The sequence below is a fragment of the Marmota marmota genome, unplaced genomic scaffold (genome assembly GCF_001458135.2).
Source record: "Marmota marmota marmota unplaced genomic scaffold, marMar, whole genome shotgun sequence".
NCBI classification, from domain to species: Eukaryota; Metazoa; Chordata; class Mammalia; order Rodentia; family Sciuridae; genus Marmota; species Marmota marmota.
Window position 1 is genome coordinate 1,696,520 of NW_026000075.1, and position 20,698 is coordinate 1,717,217.

The following is a 20,698-nucleotide window of genomic DNA, read 5'->3' on the forward strand; positions in this document are numbered from 1 at the left end:
AATTAAATAAAAAAAAAAAAAAAAAATGAGGGGGATGGAAGATCAAACTAATTACACATAATCCAAACAAAAGAAAAGTTAACATATCATATAAACTGTGGCTCCAAATCATAAGAATCAAATTTAATTTGCTTAACTTAGAAATGTACATACAACCTCAAGATAAGTGGGAGGTTAAACCACTGAAAAAAATAGGTACAAATTATGAGATTCAACATATGAATGAATTATGATTGTCCAGGCGCCACGAAGGGCATAACAAGCTCCACTTTATGATTGTGTATGTATTGGTCTGCGCTTAATAGCATTATTCAGAAAACTTAAAAAAAGCTTATGGATAATTAAGTTTGAAGGAAAAAACCCTATGAGGTTGGTGTGAATAATGGTGGTGTATATTTATTAAAATAAATATTAATAACAAATGGTTATAAAAGCAAATATTTTAAATCTCTCTTTCTCTCAAGGGGCAATAGTAAAAGGCACAAAATTTTTCTTGGGATGATATATAAAAGCATTTACATGTTCTGAGATGTATGTGCCTGTGTCTGAACTCTATAATAATGCATTTAAAAGGTTAAAGGGGCTGTCTAAGTTTTTGTTAATTGCTTTTATCATTAAATAAGCTGTGGAAATACATTACAATTGTGTTATCATTGGTTGCATTTATTTACAGCTTTATTTTAATTAAGCTTGCTGTACTTATTGAGGCAATAAACTAACTGTGGCTGGCATTTATGCACAATAATGTGCTATGAAAATAAGATTAAAGAAGATGGTGATAGCAGAAACAATTTTCTCTTTAGAATTTTTTCTAAGACATATGCATTCAAAAAAATCAGATCACCGGACATTCGATTTCAATCTAGCACCATCACTGCCCCTAAATATACTAATAACTCTAACAATCCCAATAGATAACAGAAGTAACCCTGTTTTAGGTTTATAAAAGGTCAGCTAACAGTACTGACAATAATACACCACTGACTACTAGACAATCCCAGAAAGACTTGGAACAGGGTACTTCAACCTCAGATAACTTAAAATATTGCATTGGCAGGATATGAAAATTGAAAGTGCTTAATCTAAAGACAATGTAACACTTTCCTTCCATGGGCATCGAAAAGCTACATACTTCTAGGGCAATATTGTTAATTAGGAACACAAATGCAGAATTCTTGGAATATTCTGATTTGATTCCGTTCTACTCCCAGTCTTAGCCAAAAAGCCTTAACTGCTAAGTGTGTCTCAATTTTATTGGAGAATCTTTTACATTGACTTTTCTCTCCTAACCTCTCCCTCTACGTCCTCAAGTGTTATATCTGAAGCCAACTAACAATTTTGTGGAGATAGGGGACTGTAGACTTATTTTTTCTTCTTAGTGGCAAATAGAGGTTTAACTTGCAGTAATTAGGTGAGAACTAGCCAAGCATCTTACTATTATGATGCTTGTTAAAAAACGCTTCTTTTCTGCATCTGCATTTGAGTGTGTTCCCCTCCTCTCTTAATCTTCTTATGGAAATGAAGGCAAACGGCAGGGAACCTGCAGAGTCTTGGAGAATGTCCTTGTTAACTGGAATTTCTCAGCATTGCTAATTAGCCGAGTTTGACGACCACCAGTATTGGGGGAAAGCTCTGTTTAACCACTCACAAACCATTCCGAGGAAGAGCAGACTAATTTTATTTTGTAATTAAAATCTGAAAAGGGCCCTATTTGACAGTTAGGGCTATGAGAGTTTTATCTCCCCGTGAAATAATTACTGCCTTGATAACTCAATTTTCTGAAAAATGTCAACTGTGGGCTCCAAAAGTTTTAATTTCATTACGTAAGGAAAAAAGCTGGAAAAATAGGAGAAAATGTACAGAAAGGCTTTCTAATTCTGGAACTGGTTAAATATATTAGGAGCCAGATTTGGCCAAATGAAGGTTTTTTTTCCTTCCTTTTTTTTTTTTTTTTTGTTTCCTGTGAATCCTGACCTTCCAACCATATTCTATGAAACTGACCATAGCAGTAATCATACTACAGTGAAGCAGTGATACCAGTTGTCTGGTATGGAAGAGGCACATACAATTAAAAAGTGAAGTAGGGCAACTACGGAAAAGTTCTTGATTTTAAAAGCCAAAGATAAAGGGAAAATAAAATGGATAGCACAACACTGGAAAATTTGATGATTTGAATTTTATTTAGATCTATCCCCAAATACAAGCAAACTGAGAGTTACAGAGTAAGGACACAGGCATAAGTCAATTTTTCCAATGTTCCCTTCTCCCCTCTAAGTTACAAAAATCCTCAGTCACTCCAAATTGAAGGAAGCCACAAGACTTCCAGAACGACCAAAACTTGATCCTTCAGGATTTAAGAAACAAACACAAACAAATGAAGGTAAAGAAGTACATTAGGGGATTTCTTTTCTCTAAAAATGTATCGCATACTTTCCAAAAACAAACAACAAGAAATAAGCTGGGGAAAGTTAGGATATATATAGAAAATAAAAGCACAAATTAGAAACTGATTATTGTACCATTGTCAAACTTCCTTTCCTTGAGACTGAAGGATCCCTTACCAGAAATCTTACAGGAGACACCTTTATTTTTATAGCACAATTTTCAAAATGATAGAAATTCTTTCATCTACATTTCTCCCCATTCTCTTTCTATACCAAATATGTCAGGTTTTGGAAGTGTGAAGGATTATTGACAGGAACTATAATAAATGTTTCTTGATAACACAAAGAACAAACATATACTTCTATCCCTTTCTGTTTACTGACATTAGTTATGCATATGGATTCATGGTAGATTGGCAATTTAAAATTGCTTAATCATATTTTTTTCTTTTTTGTGAGTCTCTTCAGCACCTTGCCTATAGTTCTCAGAAGTGGCATTACACATAACAAATGAACAAGGGATAACAAATGCTGTTTCAGTCCAGACCCAATTTCACCAAATAATTTCACTGAAGAGCTGTAAGGACCCTTGAAACCTAAGGAATGCAGAGCTGCTTTGAATTCAATTCCCTTTTTTACTCATTCTCTTTCATCTAATTCACACTGATGAAATAAATGCATTTTTTAAAAGAATTCAGTAGTTAGAAAACTAAATTTCTCCCTTACTTCAAATTATAGCAACAAAAATAATATATAATCACTTGTATATGCCTTCTGGACTATATATAATAATCATCACATTACTTACAGTATCATATATTTGCACATATATTTCATATATATTCCAGCTCACATATTTTTGGGAAATATTTTCATATTTTACAATTTCATTTCTATTTCTGAATTATCAAGTAACTTTAACGTAAGATTCTGTCCCTGCACTGCAGCTGTTGTCCAGGGGAAAATGCAATTTGCCCATTAAAATGATCTAATTTTCTTTAAAATAGAAATTCCCTTTTAAAAAGACAAGCTAAAAACTTAAAGAGATTCCACCAGTGGTTTTCAGTTGCGCGGAATCTATGGTTTTGTTTTTAAAAATTAGAAGAGAATTAAAAAAATAAAAAGAGGCTACCAGGAATTCAAGGTGACTCCCCAAATCCCTGAATCTTTTTGTATCTCTAAATCATTGCTTGGAAGCCTAAGTACATATCTCTCTGATTGAACACACCATCTTGGTACAGTTAATCATATCAAAGGAATAGGAATGGGGCTTCCTTAGAATCCTAATTTTCCTGTAGCTAGGATTGTTACTCTAATTTCACGAAAGACTATTACTTTAAATTTTCCAACTATGATTACTACATTTAGTTGTGACCACAACTTTTGTGGGAAAAACAAACCTACACCTTCCTCAAAGTTTATCTGGCCCGCATTAAGTGACATACCAGTGCGGACTGGGCTACATGTGCACTGCATGAAGGAAGAACTTCTTTGCGTCAGTCTAGGCCATTCCAAGATTCTTGCTACTGGTGATCTCATGGTATACACTACTCCTGTGTCACTCATAAGCTCCCTTCCGGAAGTATGATCAGGTGTAATCAAAACTGCAAAAGTGACAAAATCTCAGAGGGCCTAGGTGTTTGGCATCCCAAAAAGCAAGTTGGGGAAAAAAAATGAGATCTGTTTAACATGTGAGGCACAGGATTATCAAAAGAAAAGGAGGGAAAACTTTTACCTGTGGCATGAAAAGAAGTTAAAGCAAGCCACTGGAAAAAAAAAAAAAAAACAACAACAACAAATCACCCTACAATCACCATCTGCCCTAAATGAAACTATTACCACTTTTTTCACAAAGATCTGCAGCTGTGGCTCGCCCTGGAAAGTGCTCTAAATCAAAGTGTACACCCATCCTGGGCGGGCTGGCATCCTCCAGGCCTCCCATTGACATCTGGAGCCCTCTTCCAAAAGCTCTTCTAGCCTCAAAAGAAATGGCTGAGAAGTCATCCTTCCCAGAGGCCTACTTCTGCTTGCCCCCTAGCGCCCCCCTTCCAATCCCAGCTCAGATGGAGTTGGGCTTCCAAGCTCATCCCAATGGAATTCTCAGATCGCTGGCCTGATAATCTTTAAAGGCTCCTTCGGAGCTGGGGCTCTGACTTTTATCTCCCCTCCCACCCTTCTTCCCTTTTTGTTGGCTCTCCCCACTCCTTTTCCCTCTTACCCCACACCCCCCTCCTTAATTTGGAGATCATTGACACGATAGGCTGTAATGAGTCCTTCAGAAACTGTTATGATCTACAGTGACAATCTCTGCACCTAATTCACAGATTATTGACAAGCACTGTGGGCTCAATGGTGTCAAGTTGTACTTGTGGTTTCAACACCCTTCAGCAACCCACGTAGCTGCTGGGCCCTGGATTAGGACTCACAGTCTGGCAGGGTTTGTCTGCCTGGCTGAGTGGTGGAGAGATGACTATCTGTCTCTACCTCAGCTCCTCCAAATCAATCAGGGCTTTCTCTCTGTCGCCTTTGTCTCGTGGTTGGATCAAGGAATCTAAAGGTTCTTGATTTTAAAAACAAAGCAAAAGAGTAAATTTAATACACGAGTGCTCCTTCTTGAATCTTGGTCTTAATAATGTCAATTTTCTCCACTTCCCTATAGCCCTATCAAGCTCCAAAACACATCTGCTGGTTTTCAGAATGCGGTTTTTTTTTTTTTTTTCTTTCCCCCTGGGTTCATCAGGAAAGGTGTGAGGGATCAAAGTAAGAACGGGCTGAGGAGTTGGCACGGGCTCAGTGGGTTTAAGCTAGGGTGGCCTATTCTTCTGCATCGCCCACAGAATCAGGCAAGCCTGGCTACTTACAGAGCAGGGCGCCCAGCCAACCCCGCTGGGGCTCAGGCCTGGACGCTGGGACATGAGACCCAAGGCGACCGCCCCGCCCCTAAAGGGCGCTTTGCCGCTGCGGAAAAACACGGCCGGTTGCCAGCCGCTGCTGCTAAGGAGTCAGTCCCTCGCCGCCCGCCTCTGCAGCCCCCAAAGGTGGAAGGGCTGCCTTCCTGCTGGCCGCCTTGGGGCGTAGGATTCCGGCAGGGGCAGAGTTACCTGGGACCACAGAAATAACACTCCTGCACCAGGAGTGTTAGATGACTTGCTCAGGCCTGGGCCACCCACTTGTTTAGCTGTTTTTGCTCAACTAGGGGCTAAGCTTTCTCCTTGGACGCTTGGAAAGTTGGGGACTTGCATGCAGCCTGCACACCCGTCCGCAGCCAGGTGCGGCTCCTCCCTCTTGTCGTCGCCCAAGTGTTCACCGCACAAATGGGAGAGCTGAACCGGGTCGCAATCCCCGGGGCTTTGCTACTGCAGATTCTAAATCAATTCCAAATAGCAGGCATATACCCTTTTTCTGAGGTCGCCACCACGATTTTACAGGCTTTGGCCTCCCTATCATGCTGCGTTGCGGGAGCCACCGTGTAGCCTTCGAACCTCCGCTGTCAGTGCACGGTTTCTTAACCTACGCGGTTGCGGTTGGCGCGGGTTGACAAAGCTAATCCTGACTTCATATTTCCGTAATGGGGGCTTTTCGCAGAGCACAGGGTTGGGGGTGCTATGGCAGGGAATCCTGCTTGCCTGTCATTTCGATCGAATTCCGGGTGGAGATTTATCAAAAGCTTGATTCTTTTCTTACCACTGCCTCTGAACCTATTTAGTGAAAAACGTAAGCCGAGATCCGATTCTGGAATCAGAGGGAGTAAGTATCTCATCGCACCGAACAGCAATTCCCCTTGAAACACAATCTCGGATCCGCTAATTTGGGGAGGTGAGAGTAATAAACATAAGGGCAACATAAAGCTTGCGCAGCCACAGTATTAACTATGTTTTAAAACCCATTCTGTTATGAAAATTAAGCTAGTTTCCGCCACTAGGCAAATTTAAGAGAGAAAAGCAAGCCCTAAAGTTCTTAAGGTTGAAAGCTAAAATTTTAAGTGCATCACTGAAGACGGAGATCATTAAGCACAAAAATTGTTTAATTTTAAGCAACTAAACAAACCCAGATTTCCCCATTGTTTCAAATTCAGAGAATGTGTCATTTTTATAGTTTATCTTTCTGAAATGATTCAAAGGCTACTTTTGTCCTCCCTTGCTAACCAAAGAAAGTTAAAGCTCTTTCTTATGTAGACAGATAGTTTTTGGAAGTGCAAAAATACTCCTTTCTCTAGGATAATTTGGATTCCTGGTCAATTACATGCTGAATTTCAAAGAAAATACGCTTTACCACTGACACACCTTCCCTGAAATCCCATGGCTAAGATAAAAGACAAAGATGCCAGGCACCTGTCTCAGACACAGTATCTAGAATCTAACTGCTTGCCAGGAAAGGAAAAGTTTGGCCAAGATTGATTTGGGGGATGGGAAACACTCCAAGAAGAAGCTGGACTTTTAATTACACTTGGGAAATAAATAAGTAGGAATAAGTTATTTCGTTTACTCAGAGACTCTGTTAACAGTACTTTTAGAGCCTGTGAGGGCTGCTGACAACGTCAAAACAGCAAGCAGCTTATCTCCCGTTTAATTGTTTGAAATGCGGACAAAACGGGAGAAGGAGCCTTTGCTTAACTCTTCATAGCTACAGAAAAAATTCTTTGTTTTTCATCCTGTTTCTCTAACTCTTTTACTATGGAATAGTCTTTAAAAGGAGTCCCCAAACCAAACCCGGGTGGGAGATGGCTGGGATGTGAGGAGGAGGAAAGTTAGTCTTCGTATTTTTTTTTTATTGAATTAAGACTGTATCATCTCCTCTTTAGTTTTTATTGAATTAAAATATTATCACTTAAGAATATAAAAACTTGTTTCTGCATTCCATTTCCTTTTTGGAGGGTAATAAAGAGTTTTCTCTAACCCCAGAGCAAGGTTCTAGCGATTTCCAGGACTGGCGCTGCGCAGCTCCTACTGTGTCCAACAGGGGGCGCTGGGCACGAACCTGCGCGGCGGCTCAGCGCCGCTTCACATCTGAGCCGGGTTCCAGCCCCGGAAGGCGAGAGCCGCTAGCGGGGTCGAGTACAGAGCTTTAGTCTTCGTGGATAAAAAGAGATTAAAGGCTAAATTCTTTTTTTTTTCCTTTTTCCTTTTTTTTTTTTTGGTGTGTATACACACGCGTACGCGCGCACGCGCGCGTGCACAGGGGGTTATCAATTTTAACCAACTACGAAAATGTAGAGCTTTTTATCCTTTGATGTTCTCATAAAGAAACTCCTATCGGTTGAGAAATTACAAGGTTTTTGAGCCAATACTGCAGCTACAGTGTGGGGGAAATTATTTAATTAAAAATATATTTTTCCATCTGTTCACATGATCTTTTTAGAAGTACTTAAAAGCTGACACTGATCCATTTGGCCTGCTAACCTTGCCCCAAGTTTCAAATACTTTCAGCTCTATCGAAGCCCCTACTATTAATATGAAGGGGGGGGGAGACCCTAATATTTAAATCCCCCTAAATAGTTCCTCCTCTGCATCATTTTCCTCTACTTTCTTTAGAGGGCTTTTATGTGATTGACTCATTTCATACTGTCGATTCTGCAAAGCCAGGTATAAATGACAAGAAGCAGCTCTAAATAATAGCAACATTAAAATCTGATGTTGGACTACATAACACCCAAGTTAGTATATGAAAAAATCTAAATAAAATTGTAATCCACCCGCCCCCACCCCAACTAAAAAAAAAAAAAAAACCAAAAAAAAAAAAAAAAAAANCAGTATCTAGAATCTAACTGCTTGCCAGGAAAGGAAAAGTTTGGCCAAGATTGATTTGGGGGATGGGAAACACTCCAAGAAGAAGCTGGACTTTTAATTACAGCAGTTGGGGATGCATGAGGCTGAAATGAAATTAGCAGTCATTACCAGTCCTTTAACTCTGTGGTGCTTTTGATCAGCACTAAATTAGCTTTCCAGTCCTAACAAAGACTCTACAGCAAGCAGTGGGCTGTAAATAAGACAGCGCGACCTGCCCTCAACACCTTTTCTCTTGTCAATCATAGCTCTATCATTCAGCCCAAGATTAACCTTTATCTACCAAAAATTAAAAAAAAAAAAAAAAAAAAGGAAAAAAAAAGAAGAATGAAAAAATGAAGAGAAAGAAAAAAGAAAAAGGAGGCAGGAAGGAAAGCCCCCTGACCACCACATGTCGCAGTAACAGAGGTTCCTAAGAGCCCCCTTTAAATTGTATTATAATGAGCCAGTGTCAGAATCTGCAATTTCCAAATCATCCCTTCCCACTCCACCTCCTTACACCTCTCGAGTATATTAGAAGAGTCAGAATGCGGTTCAGGTAGGAAATGAATATCTTTCCCCGAATTACTAATTGGGCGTGGGCCACCCTCCATAAATCAATTTGCCTTTAGTCTCTCCTCCTCTATTAGTCTAACAAGATTTCGGGAGAGGAGGGGATGATCGAGAATAAAACATGGATGACTTTAAGGCATACGTAAGTTTCTGGGCTGAAAACAATCAATTTCTTTTACTAATAATCTCTAGTTTTTAAGTCTTCTGAGGAAAAAAAAAAAAAACAAAAAACCCAAAAACAAAACCCAGTATTGACAACAAAAACCCAGCTGCTTTTCCCAGTACTGAATTACAAAAGTAAAACATTGTTCTAGTTGCCATTAGAGGGCACCAGAGAGCAAGCCCCATCACCCCTCGCACAACTTCCAGCAGAAAGCCCTCCCAGCTTCCAGCTTCGCCATGCTCTGTAATTCCTTCTCTCAGGTAATATTTCCTGCTTATCCTGCCCCCTTGCGTTTCTATCTCCCTCTGTGTCAGTCTCTCAAAGAACGAGGTCTCGCCTTGTCCCCATCCTCTCTTTTTGCAAGCTCCCTCCCATCCTCAATCACCACCAAAACAGTAAGACGCTGGTTGAAGTAGTAGCAACCTTTTAATGATATGTACCTTTTGAATCAAATCAGTCTTTCCATTCTAAGTAACACTGGTCTGGAGAAGGTTCTTTGTAGGAATGAAATGCCAGAGTTTAACATTTTAAAGATGGAAGCCTGAATTTTTCACTACTGGGGTTATTTTTGGAGGCTCACGAATCTATTTCTTCATTTTCATAGAAAAAGAAACACACACACCCTTGCAAGGAACTTATTATGTTCAGTACTAAAACTGTTCAGAAGAGAATAAATAATGTCATTTCAATTCTGCATTTGTTAAGGAAATCTCAATTAGCATTTAATTCCAAAAGTTAACGCTTTCGGACTTAAAATCTGCCTGTGTTAAATGACTGCCACATAGGGTGTATTTCCAGATCTAGTAAAGGTCAAAAGGGGGAAAAAAACCAGAATGAGAGAGGAAGAAAGTGTGTGTGTGTGTGTATGTGTGTGTGTGTGGGGGGGGGGAGGAGTGAGCTAGCAGTGAATGTCAAAGTTGGGTTGCAAGCTACTTACATGTCCATGCCAGATCAGGGTGTTGTCTTGTAGCAGTTTGATTGGCAGGTAAAAAAGCAAAGAACGTGAGGGCTCCCTGAGCCTCTTGTCAGCCCAAGCTTGATCACTTCTCACCGGACAGAACCAGTTGAAGGAGCTTGCAGTTCCCCTCTCATCCTCCATCCAAGGCACCGTGAATCCATTTCGGCTTTTCTTCCCCCCAGTCTCTCCATCAGCCTCCTGCCTTCCCGCATCGCCTTACACCAGCCTCCAAGACCTAGCCTAGCTTTGCCACTGCAATCCCCTGCAACAAGAAAAATCGTTTATGGCTTAAAACCCCAAATGGCTGATTTTTTAAAAGAGAGAGAGAGGGGAGAGGGAGAGAGAGAGAGAGGAGAGAGGGTGAGGGGGAGAGAGGGGGAGCGAGAAGAATGCACCCAGAGAACAACAAAAAAGTCAGTTATCCTAACACTGCTCTGTCCCCCCACCGTACAGAAGAAGAATAAAAAAAAAAGCTTTATGTTTTTTCAGTGGGTATTCAAAGATAATTTGATGCCATTGTTTCTGCTACAGATGGTTCTTTTAAATACAATAACACGGCTCTTTGTGCAGGCTACCCACAATAAAAATCGAAAGCGTTCCCCTGAATAACCATTTTGTTCTCTCTTGTATGGGGCCAACAAAAGATGCCGTGAGGTAATGGGTTCTGTTTATTGAAGCCATAGAATAGGGGTTTGATAAAGATTTTTTTTTTTTTTAAAGCAGAAGACCTTGCAAGGTCGGGCTGATCTCTTCATATTTTTTATTAAAATATTTGCCCAATAGATTATTCCTTGGTGTAGCTGCAGGTCTCCTCCTCAATTCTTAATCAGCCCAAACATCTGTCTCTTGGAGGAGGCTTTAAAAATCAGCAATTGTATCAGTGGTGCAGTAACCTTATCAAATCCTTAGTTTTGAGGCTCAGTACAGGCAAAGGCAATGGAGTTTTGATTCTATTTGGTCCTGATGGGGTGAGACAGAGGGTTGAGGGAGAGGAGACAGGCAACCCCAGCTAGAGCAACTGAAGAAAAGGGGGCTTTTTTCCCCTCCTCTGCTCCCTGGTTGTCCATGCACACAACTGGAAGAGCCAGACAAACAGATCACTGAAGACTTCTTTCATCCCGAGGCGTGTCTCCTCATCTCTACAAGCTCCCACCAGTGTGTGCATGCTGGACAGGGGAAGGGCATGTTTTCTTGCCAAATTCACCCTCCCCTCTTCTGAGGTCTCCAATTCTGGAAAATCTAGGATGGGAACCCAAGAGGAGTGGAGCAAGTTAAAGATCAGTCTCTAGCACCAAAGGGTCCTACTCTTGTCTCTCTTTGATTTGATCCTAGCTAGCTTTGATGCATTGATTGCACCTGTGCAGGGAGTGGGGGTACACTGGTGACTACAGACCCCCTGTTACAGCATCCCTTCCACTCAGGCTTGCTCTTAGAGCCACTGAACTTCCTCCCTGACAGTTCCACATAGAGCATCTGCTTCCCCCCACCCCCTCCGGGAAGCCCTACCACCTAGACCCAGCTGAGGTCTATATCAACTTTGAGCAAGCCCCCAACACCTAGGCAATGGGGGGACACTGCAGGAGGAAGTCCTTAGTTTCTGATTAGGTCTGTCTACCTTTCTAAAGGAATTAGTGCCAGGCCTCCAATAGCCCAGAGTGACAGTAATCCACTTTCGTGACTTCTGCTCTCTGTGTTGTTATTTGTGGCTAGACAATAGTCTGGAAAAATGCCTTTCATCTTAAAAATAAGTTTTCAGTGGGTTCTCTATCTCTGTCCCCCCACCCCACTGCTCAAATGATCCCTCCCTTTCTTCCCACAAACTGTTAAAAATAAAAGAAAGATAAATGCTCAAATGATTTAATCACTTAACAAAACTGATCTCAACTTTTACTTTCCCTTTTGGAAACAATTATGTTATTACTTTACAACTGGTCATCTAATAAGGGATTTGGGGAGACTATGACCTAAATATCAATTAAAGCCTTTTCCATGAAACTTGAAAAACAAAAACAACAAAATAGAAAATTAAACATTTTTTCACAATAATCCATTTATATTTCAAGATAAACAGCCTAATATCAGTGTGAAAAGAATAAAAGTCAGAGCAATACTAAAAAAAAGTTACACACTTCTAAACACTCTGGATCAAGAAAAATGCCCCTGTATAAGTGTGTTGGAGGTGAGAGGGAATAGTCTAAATCAAGAGTGACCTTTAAGAGAACAGGAGGAGGAGTTCACATTTGTTACTTATCCTTGCCATCCTGAAAGGGGGTGGAGGCATTATGTAAAATTAAGAGTCAATTGTGGAAACATTTTCCCTAACTAAAGACGGAACAGGGCAAAGTGAATGTAAAATGTGTTCTCTATGTTTTCATTTAAAAAGTAACCATCTAAACAACAGAATGATTCTTTCTTGCTTCCCTTGTCCAATTATTTCATGAATATCAAGAATTAGAAAGGATTCCCCAACATGATTAAAAGCTGTTTTCCATTTTACAATGTACTGAAAAAACAATCCGAACTACTCTCTCCCCACTGAGGGGTTTGGGGCTGGACCTCCTCGGACTGAAAGACAGGAAGGCCTCACGGAGTAGCCTAAGGTGACTCAAGGTGAGCAAGGTGATAATCTTATCAATTGAATCTCCTTCATTCCATCCATAAGGCCAGGGTCTTCTGAGACAGGACAAGAAGATAGGTTTTTGTTAGTTTGTTTTTTAATATGAGTCACTCAAGTTGCTATCAAAAGCTGTAATGCAATGACATTCCACCTGACATGGCAGAAGACTTCAGCATTTAACTAAAAAATGTAAATTGTGTCCTGCCAGGTGAAGGGTCAAAGTGACAAACTACTTTGGTAGATAAGAGAATGGAGAACCATTTATTCACAACTGGGAAGCTACCTACCTACACACACACACACACACACACACACACTCACACACTTTCTATATCCAGGGGGGAGAAACTGTATACAGAGAACACGACTTGGAGCAAACACAGTACCAAAACCGTGCTAGGTTATAGAAAGGGATTTCTGAAGGGATTGGGAAAACCGTGAGAGCCGATTTATGGACATTTATAGGTGGCTCTGAATTGGAAACTTCACTAATTCAAAAGCGCTTTGGGCAAAGCTGAACTCCCCAGTTCTGCAAACGCAAGCCTTCTGGGGAGAGAGGAGGAGTTTCCCCCTCACCCTCGGAATGGGACGGCGGTGAGTGACTGATTTGCAGCGTGAACGACCCAGATTAAGGAAGGAAAGGGGAACAGGAAAGATAGAAGGAAGGGAGGGAGGGAAAAAAGATAGGTAGAGAGGGGATTTTTCAAAAACAGCATTCAAGACGAAGGGATTAGCAAGAGGGGCACTAAGGACCTCGTTTTAAATTGACAATGCTGCAAGCAAACACGATACGCACGATCAGGGTCTGGATGTTCCAGCAAATCAAATACCATACAAACCACGAGTTGCACAGAGATGGCATCGTGTCATGCTAAAGCCATCGGCTACTGTGAAAGCTGTAACTTCTCTCTTCTTGAGTAATCAATCATTCACTAACTGGCCACCTTCTACCCTCTCCACGTGGAGATAATTGGGACTCGGCTGACTGGGGCCGGGGACCCTCGGCCTCCAGGTGCGGGCTCTCGGGGTCCTCGGACCTGCGGCCGACTCGCGCGCTTCTCACCCTCCGCAGCCGCCCGGCTCCCACTGGAGCATCCGCACTAGGTCGGGGTGGGGAGGCGACTGCTTCCCCTGGTCTGCGGGAGGATTCCAGATGCAGGTGTTTTTATATACGCCACGGGATGATGAACATGTAACTGGCTCAACACGGTCCAATTACTCACTTAGACCAAAACAAAACCACGCAACACCCCCCTTGACGCGCACTTGGAAATCACTGGGAAGCGCGATCCGGCCGACGCCCCCGCGAGACAAGACCCGAATAAGGACTTGGTTTAACCCAAAGTCTATAGATTCTAACTCAAGATCACGCGCGCGTGTGTGTGAAGAAACCTGGAAACCTCATTTTTCAAACCCTTTTAGAATAAACTTCAAGGCAGAGCCTTAGCTTCCTCTCTGGAGCCTCGATCCTTTCCGTGATCGGTGCAAACCCGAGGGCAAGTGGGCCGAGGCCGGGCCTCCTAGGGGAGGTCCGCTCTATCCTCGTGGAGGCTCGGGCTGGCAGGACTGGGTTCCCTCGGGCCCCCGACCAGCTGCGCCCTCACCCGGCCGCGCCCTCCGACCCTCTTTCCCACGCTCCGGGCCGGCAAGTCCCAGCACGGCTTGGCCCGGGCCCACGAGGCCTGCTCCTCCCAGCGCTGCCGGCCTCGGAGAGGGAGGCCCCTCCACGGAGTGACCAGACCGCCGGAGAGACTGGAAGCCTGAGTTCTCCAGCGGCCTGCAGGCCCGGGCTTCCCAGGTCACCCTTACCCACGCGCCTTCGCAGATCCTAGGGCTGCTTTAAGGCACAGGCTGGCGGGTAAGAGTTCCCAGACTCGAGGCTCAGATGTCCAAGTAACCTTGGAACCGTTTATTCCTTTGAGCACACAGTGTGGCCAGTGTGGTTTGTTCTCCCATATCCGATGTGTGGAAACTGGAGCCGGAGCCCGGGAGATCCTTCCAGGAGGCCTGGGTCCTGGTCACCTGGGGTGGGGGCTGGGGGACCTGGGGATAGAAAGTGAGGAAGAAGGTCCAGCTAACTAGGGACAGAGGACCTCCCTGAGGAAGGCAGTTCTTGGGTCAGGAGCTGAGCCACTGATGTGGAAACCCTCAGGTGTCCGAGGCTGAGTTCAGGCTGCTGGAGACCTGCCTAAGTGGCCACAGACTCATCATGGTCTCCCTTCCCACTCATGCTCATATTTCTAGAACTCTCTGGCACTCCCTCAGTCTATTTTATTCTAAAACTGACAGTAAGAATTTACAGAAACGTGTACTTTATAGCTAATTGAAATTTGGAGGCAAAAGCGAGGGCGATGGGGAGCATTCATCAAGGACTTCTTTAAACTTCCTTTTAAAAAGTTATATTACAACCAGGTTTTATCTTAATGAATAAAAATATTAATTTTAAAGTTATTTAATATTTAAAATATGCCACAAATTTTGGGATCCTGTTTTTCAGTTTCTTCATTTATTAATATAGTCAGATTTCCATAAATAGAAATGTCTCCTGTCTTTTAATCTCTGAGCAACAGGGTACTGAATGGAGGGAAAGTGACCACGGGATATTTGTCTTCTGTCTTTCTGGTATATTCTTACTAGCACCACACTTTGGAAAATGCTTCTTGCATCCATCTAAGATTAAACTTTTTTAGTGCGAGTGAAACATTAATGTCATCTGTTGAACTTCAAGAATGATCTAAACCGAGAACATCTGCCAACTCAACATCTTTTGTGCTTTTGTAATTTACCAGAACATAGTTGGATCTGCTGTGTTGTAATTCTGTGAACCAAAATTCACCATATGTAACCCCACAAACACAGTTGCAGTCTCAGTGCAATATCTGTATTAAAAACTTTGAAATGACATCCCAAAGTGTGGTGATTATTTTTGATTTCTCTTTCCTAGGCCTAAGGATACTCAATTGGTTTGAGTGGCTTACAGATACATTCTTAAAGAGCAGGTATTATGATAAATTTTGAAGAAAATGGGATTTGTCTAGAAAGGAGTTAATGACCCAGTAAAAGTGATTCCAGGGAGAATTTCTATTTAAATCTCTCCTTCCCCATCCTTCCTTCATTCTTCTTTATCCTTGAAGAAAGACCAACATTTATTTGCTTAAGGGTGAAAGAGAAAGGAACTAACCTTTAATGAGTATCTATTATGTACCAGATACTTTATCTTATTTACTTCTCATAATAATCCTATAGAATTGGAATTATAACACTCCCCCTCTCCCCTTAAACAGAATAAAGGGAGATGCAGCTGGATTAAATGTCAATGGTTTTTCACATCTGGAAAATAGTAGATTTGGGTTTTAAATCTAGCCAATTCTACAACCCAGTCAGGTCTTTAGAATCTGACAAACTAAGTCCAAAAGGACCAAGCAAGCCTTCTTGGTTCCTGACTGCTGTGGGTACAGGAAGAAGCTGGTCACATATAATGTAAACGGTCTTGTCTTTTTCTTTTTTCTGGAAGACAGCCTCTTAATTCTTATTCTGCTTAGGATCTTTTGGCTACAGAAAGATTGACTGGAAGCAGGGATATCATAGTCATGTCTTTTTCCAAACCAAAATTGGGCCTAGAGTTTAAATTCAATTTTCCAAATATAGAACTCAATCGGCCTCAGGTCTAAAGCTGCCCATACATCGGGCTGACCCAGGTTATAATTTCATGAGTTCAGGCTCGCATAGGTCAAACTAAGTATCATTCTTAAAACCCCAGCTTCAGAAATGAAAAGGGTAGGAGGGAAATATAGTAATAACAGAACACATGACTGCTAATTAACCTTATTAACAACCACAAACCAGTGAGTATTTATATTTTTATTTTCTCAGAAAAGCAATTAAATTTTTTTTGCTTTCTATTAACTATCTCCCCCCCACCACCAGATAATCACCTGTATCAAAACCGCCCTTTAAAAGGTCAGTAGAAATTATTTTAAGACATTTAAATATAAAAAAAAAACCATTGTTATTTTAATAGGCACTATGGATAGTTTAATTTGTATCTTGTATTAAATTAAACATATGGTGAACAGGGTATAATAGATTTTCTATAATTTAGCTGCCAATGTGGCAACAGCAGCCAGTTACTCTCACCAGCAGACTTGTCAGTGGTTTGTTTACTAGCTTATTTGAATTAAAATAAAGCTTCGCTTCTGCTGACTGCACATCATTATCTATGAGACCATAATCCTGCTAGCAAATCCTATATCTTCCAGAACTGGCTCTTTTGTTTGGGATTACTGAGAGCTTAGCCTATAACAAAGAGGAATAAGGCATCCCTCTCATCCTCATAATTAAGTGTGGGGACTAATTTAGAAACAAACCTAAAAAGATGTACTATTTGGAGTTATATTTCTATACAGAATGGAGAAGAAACAGGATAGGCCAAACACCTGATTGTTAACAGAATGTTTAAACTATTAAGCAAGTGTACTACAGGAATCCAGCTTGTTAAAATTAAGAGCAACAGCAAATAAGGCATTGATGGCCTTTGCACGGGGCAGTAATTCTGTATGAAGGATCTGAAGGTATGTTTGGAAAGAGGAAGTATTAGGGTATCAAGCTGGAGAAGATGGGCTGTATACTTTCTGAATGCCATTTCCACTTCCAAAATTATTATTCTAATGGGCTACCCAATTAATTGTGATTGTTATGAGAAGAGTTATTAAAATGCTGAATAAAAATAACAAAACATTTTATTTACTAGAAAAAAAAATACAACTTTTGAAAATGATCAATGGAGATTGTTAACATCTTACGTTCAAGGTGTACAAAATTGAATAAAAAGAATGGGTGATTTTCTGGCCTTTTCCTTGGCTCAAACCAAGGAAATGTATACTGATCACCCAAATTTATTTGTGTTTAAGGAAAGAATTTTACAAATGGGATGTATATAAACAGCTGTCACAATCCACAATTCGTGTATAAACTGATGTCTATTTGTTAAAGAAATAGAAAAATACAAGGGTTGATTTATCAATGTCTTCACCATTAATTGTCACAGATGGGAATTCTGAGGACCTCTGTGAAACCAAACCAGACCCTGGTGAATTATAAAGCAGGTCCTTAGACTTTAAAAACATTTAGGCAAAGTGACAGTTCAGAACATCTGTTAGCCTTCTGTCTGAGTATAAACTAGATGTCATGGAGTGCACAGCTGTAGGCATTTTAGGCTTTTTTGCCAACATCTGTCACAGCAGTACAATAATATAGGTAATTATCAACACCTTATATAAACTGTTTGCTATTTTAATTTTTAGAAAGAGTAAAATTAGTGTTATAATCCTTGGCAAAAAATAATTGAGATGAATATAATCATTTTTATCTAAAAGATGAATAAATGATGGGATCGTTCTTTGAAAAGTGTACATTTTAAATATTTTCTGCAGCCAATTTGGGTATATTTCATTTTTAAAAGCAGAAATTGTAAGTAGTCTTGTTTTTGAAAAACAAAGACAAGCCACAAGCAAAAGCAAAATATAGGAAAAAGAAGAAAGAACCCAGTAATTTGTGATTGAGAGCAACTAAAGGTGATATGACTTGGGATTAAACAACAACAACAACAAAAACCAGCATTTCATAACACTGCACAATTGTGGCATTAATTGATTTTATTTTTATAAAAATTAAAAATTTATTTTATAATGTCACTATAGAACAATCTGTGTGGTGAATTCTTAAGATTGTCTCTCTCCTGTGTCTTCTTGGCCCCAGGATTTTGCTGAGAAATGGCAAATAAAACTATAATTCATATCCTGCCACCTTAGCAGCTAAAGTTAATTTGAAAGTGGCTCAGACCTCATGTAAATCCAAGGACCTTTCATTCTTTTAGTGCCATCTGCATATGGATCATCTAAAATGCTCATCCTAAGATACTGGGCATTGTTGTCTCATATCTGATTCTCTTGACCTGTACTATAGTTGTTTTTCAGCCTAAAGAACTCAAAGCAGCACGACTATATTCCAAAGTACCTGTTCTGGGAAAGATGCCAGTCAATAATGTCTTATTGAAAGACCAGGTCCAGCTAGAGAAAATAAAGGAATTGAGCTGCAGCTGGATTTCATCATCTAAACATGCAATGTAATCTTAACCAATTCATTACACACTCCTTTGTTTCCACCACAAAAGGGATGTTACCTTTGTCAGAGGTTGTAATTCCAGTATGTTCAAGCAAAGACAAGGGAGAAATTGAAAATGTGCTATCAATTCTACCCACAGCCAGGAAGAACTGTAGGGTCAGAAAGTTATTATCTCTGTCCCATGTGCAGTTCAGCCTAGACCATAGATAAACGAAGTTTCCATGTCCTATCAGAAAGGTGTAATAAAGAAGAGTCACAAAAAATACTGAATGAGAGTAGGAAATGGTGCTATTGGACACATTTGATTGAACACATGTGCTTTCTTAGGAAGATCTCGTGGAGGAGGGAAATTTTATGAATGGGGGGGTCACTATGGTAAAAGAAATGAGTCATAAATGTTGGCATCTGTAATCTAAAGATCTAGAAATGGTTAAATGAGAAAGAGAAGGAGAAAGTTAATATGGATGTAAGAGGCAGGCAGCTTGGCCCAAAAGGAAGCATTAAGAATGAAGAAGGTAATGAAAGCAAATGAAAATTGAGATGGACACTGATGGAGAAAAAGGAGGTAGGGAGGAGGAAAACAGGATATTGATTACCAAATGGAATATTAGGGACCAAATGCAAATTTGGGGCCTGTGAGTATTGGCGTTTTCTAAAGAGAGTGATCAGTTAGTTATAGGAAATGACTCTTGGAAAGATAAATACTTTAAGTGGACACAATATATTTATTTTATTTTTATGTGGTGCTGAGGATCCAACCCAGTGCCTCATGTATGCTAGGCATGAGCCACAACTCCAGCTCCTGGAAAGATACATATTTTAAAATAACAGGCTCATGGTTTGAGTTTGAAATCTGCTGAAGTGGGTTCATTTGGTACTTCTCCGTGTCATTTCATTCACTTTTTATATTATATCTTGCGACAGGGTTTTGCTAAATTGTACAGGCTGACCTTTAACTCCTTTTGCCCTAGTCACCCAAGTCACTGGTATGATAGGTGTGTGCCACTGTACCTGGCTCAATGTCATCTTTCCTTACTGGTGAGGAAAAACATTCATGTATTTTGAGGTTTGGAAAAAGAGAAAGAAGAGAAAACAAACCACTTTCCAAACAACTTGGGAAATATTTTTGGCGGGCATTACTTTTTCCATCAGGTTTTAAATGTTTGAAACAGAATAATGGAATAAAGATATCTGTGACCTCCAATATTAGAGTGAACCCCCAAAATGATCGGATTGAAACCACCTTGCTAAAGTGGGGCTTGCAAGGAGATGCGTGTCTTATCAGGGTTTACATTGTGAATACGAGGACACATTTGTCTACCAATATCCCTCTTGATATTTGTAAAAATCCTTCCTTGAGTTATAAGAATAATACTTTGTTATGGCCCACTTGATATTTTGAAAATTATTTGCTAGAAGATAGAGCTAGCTCAGATCAAGTCTCTGAAATGCAGTTTGCTGCTCTCATCTTCCTCCCTCCTTTGTGTTATCGCCTGTCCCTGCTTGTGCCCACTGCCCTCATCTCCCTTCATTAAGTGTCTTAATCCAGACTGATCTTTCCTAGGTAGTGTCCTGGGCTTCCCCCGTCCTTCTGCTTTTCAAAATCTGAAACAAATGGCTAATAAATAGATTCACTGAAATGTACTGATGACTGATAATGACAACCTGCTCTTGCTTCAAAGTCACTAGCTTTCTGCCATGTGCTCTTTGAAGAAGGGGCACAGATCTTGGTCATTTTTGTGTCTTCTGTGTCACCCTACAAAGTGCCTTCCCCTTAATACTCATTAACTTGTGAGCAAATTGTTTTCTGAGTTGTATGGCTTTATCCCTAAATCTAGTTATAAAATATCGAGGATTCTTTTATTTTTAATGTTTTGTTCATTTATTTTTAGGTTTGACTAGGTGGAGAGATACAGTGGTCAAGTACAATTGGAATCTTTAGAAGTGATCTTAATTTTTTCCCAACTGATATTTATTACAAGCACATAAAGGAAAATTTTAAAGAAAAATGTAATCTGTCATTTAAGATCTACCACCTTAAACCATAAATAACTTATATTCTCTGTATTCCCTTCTGATCTTTGGCCCACAAGTACTTGAAAATTTATTTATGGTTTA

The 20,698-nt window shown here is 40.5% G+C and overlaps 1 long non-coding RNA gene across 1 annotated transcript in view; it reads right to left on the reverse strand.

The window, feature by feature from the left end:
• Positions 1-6: 6 nt before the first annotated feature.
• LOC125620049 overlaps positions 7-20,698 on the reverse strand; it is a 101,517-nt gene continuing 80,825 nt past the window's right edge. Inside the window, exons 3-4 of the long non-coding RNA XR_007351632.1 lie at positions 9,820-10,102; positions 7-2,344 (exon numbers count right to left, since the gene is read on the reverse strand). This is a non-coding gene — a long non-coding RNA (uncharacterized LOC125620049). The remainder of the gene's footprint in view (positions 2,345-9,819; positions 10,103-20,698) is intronic.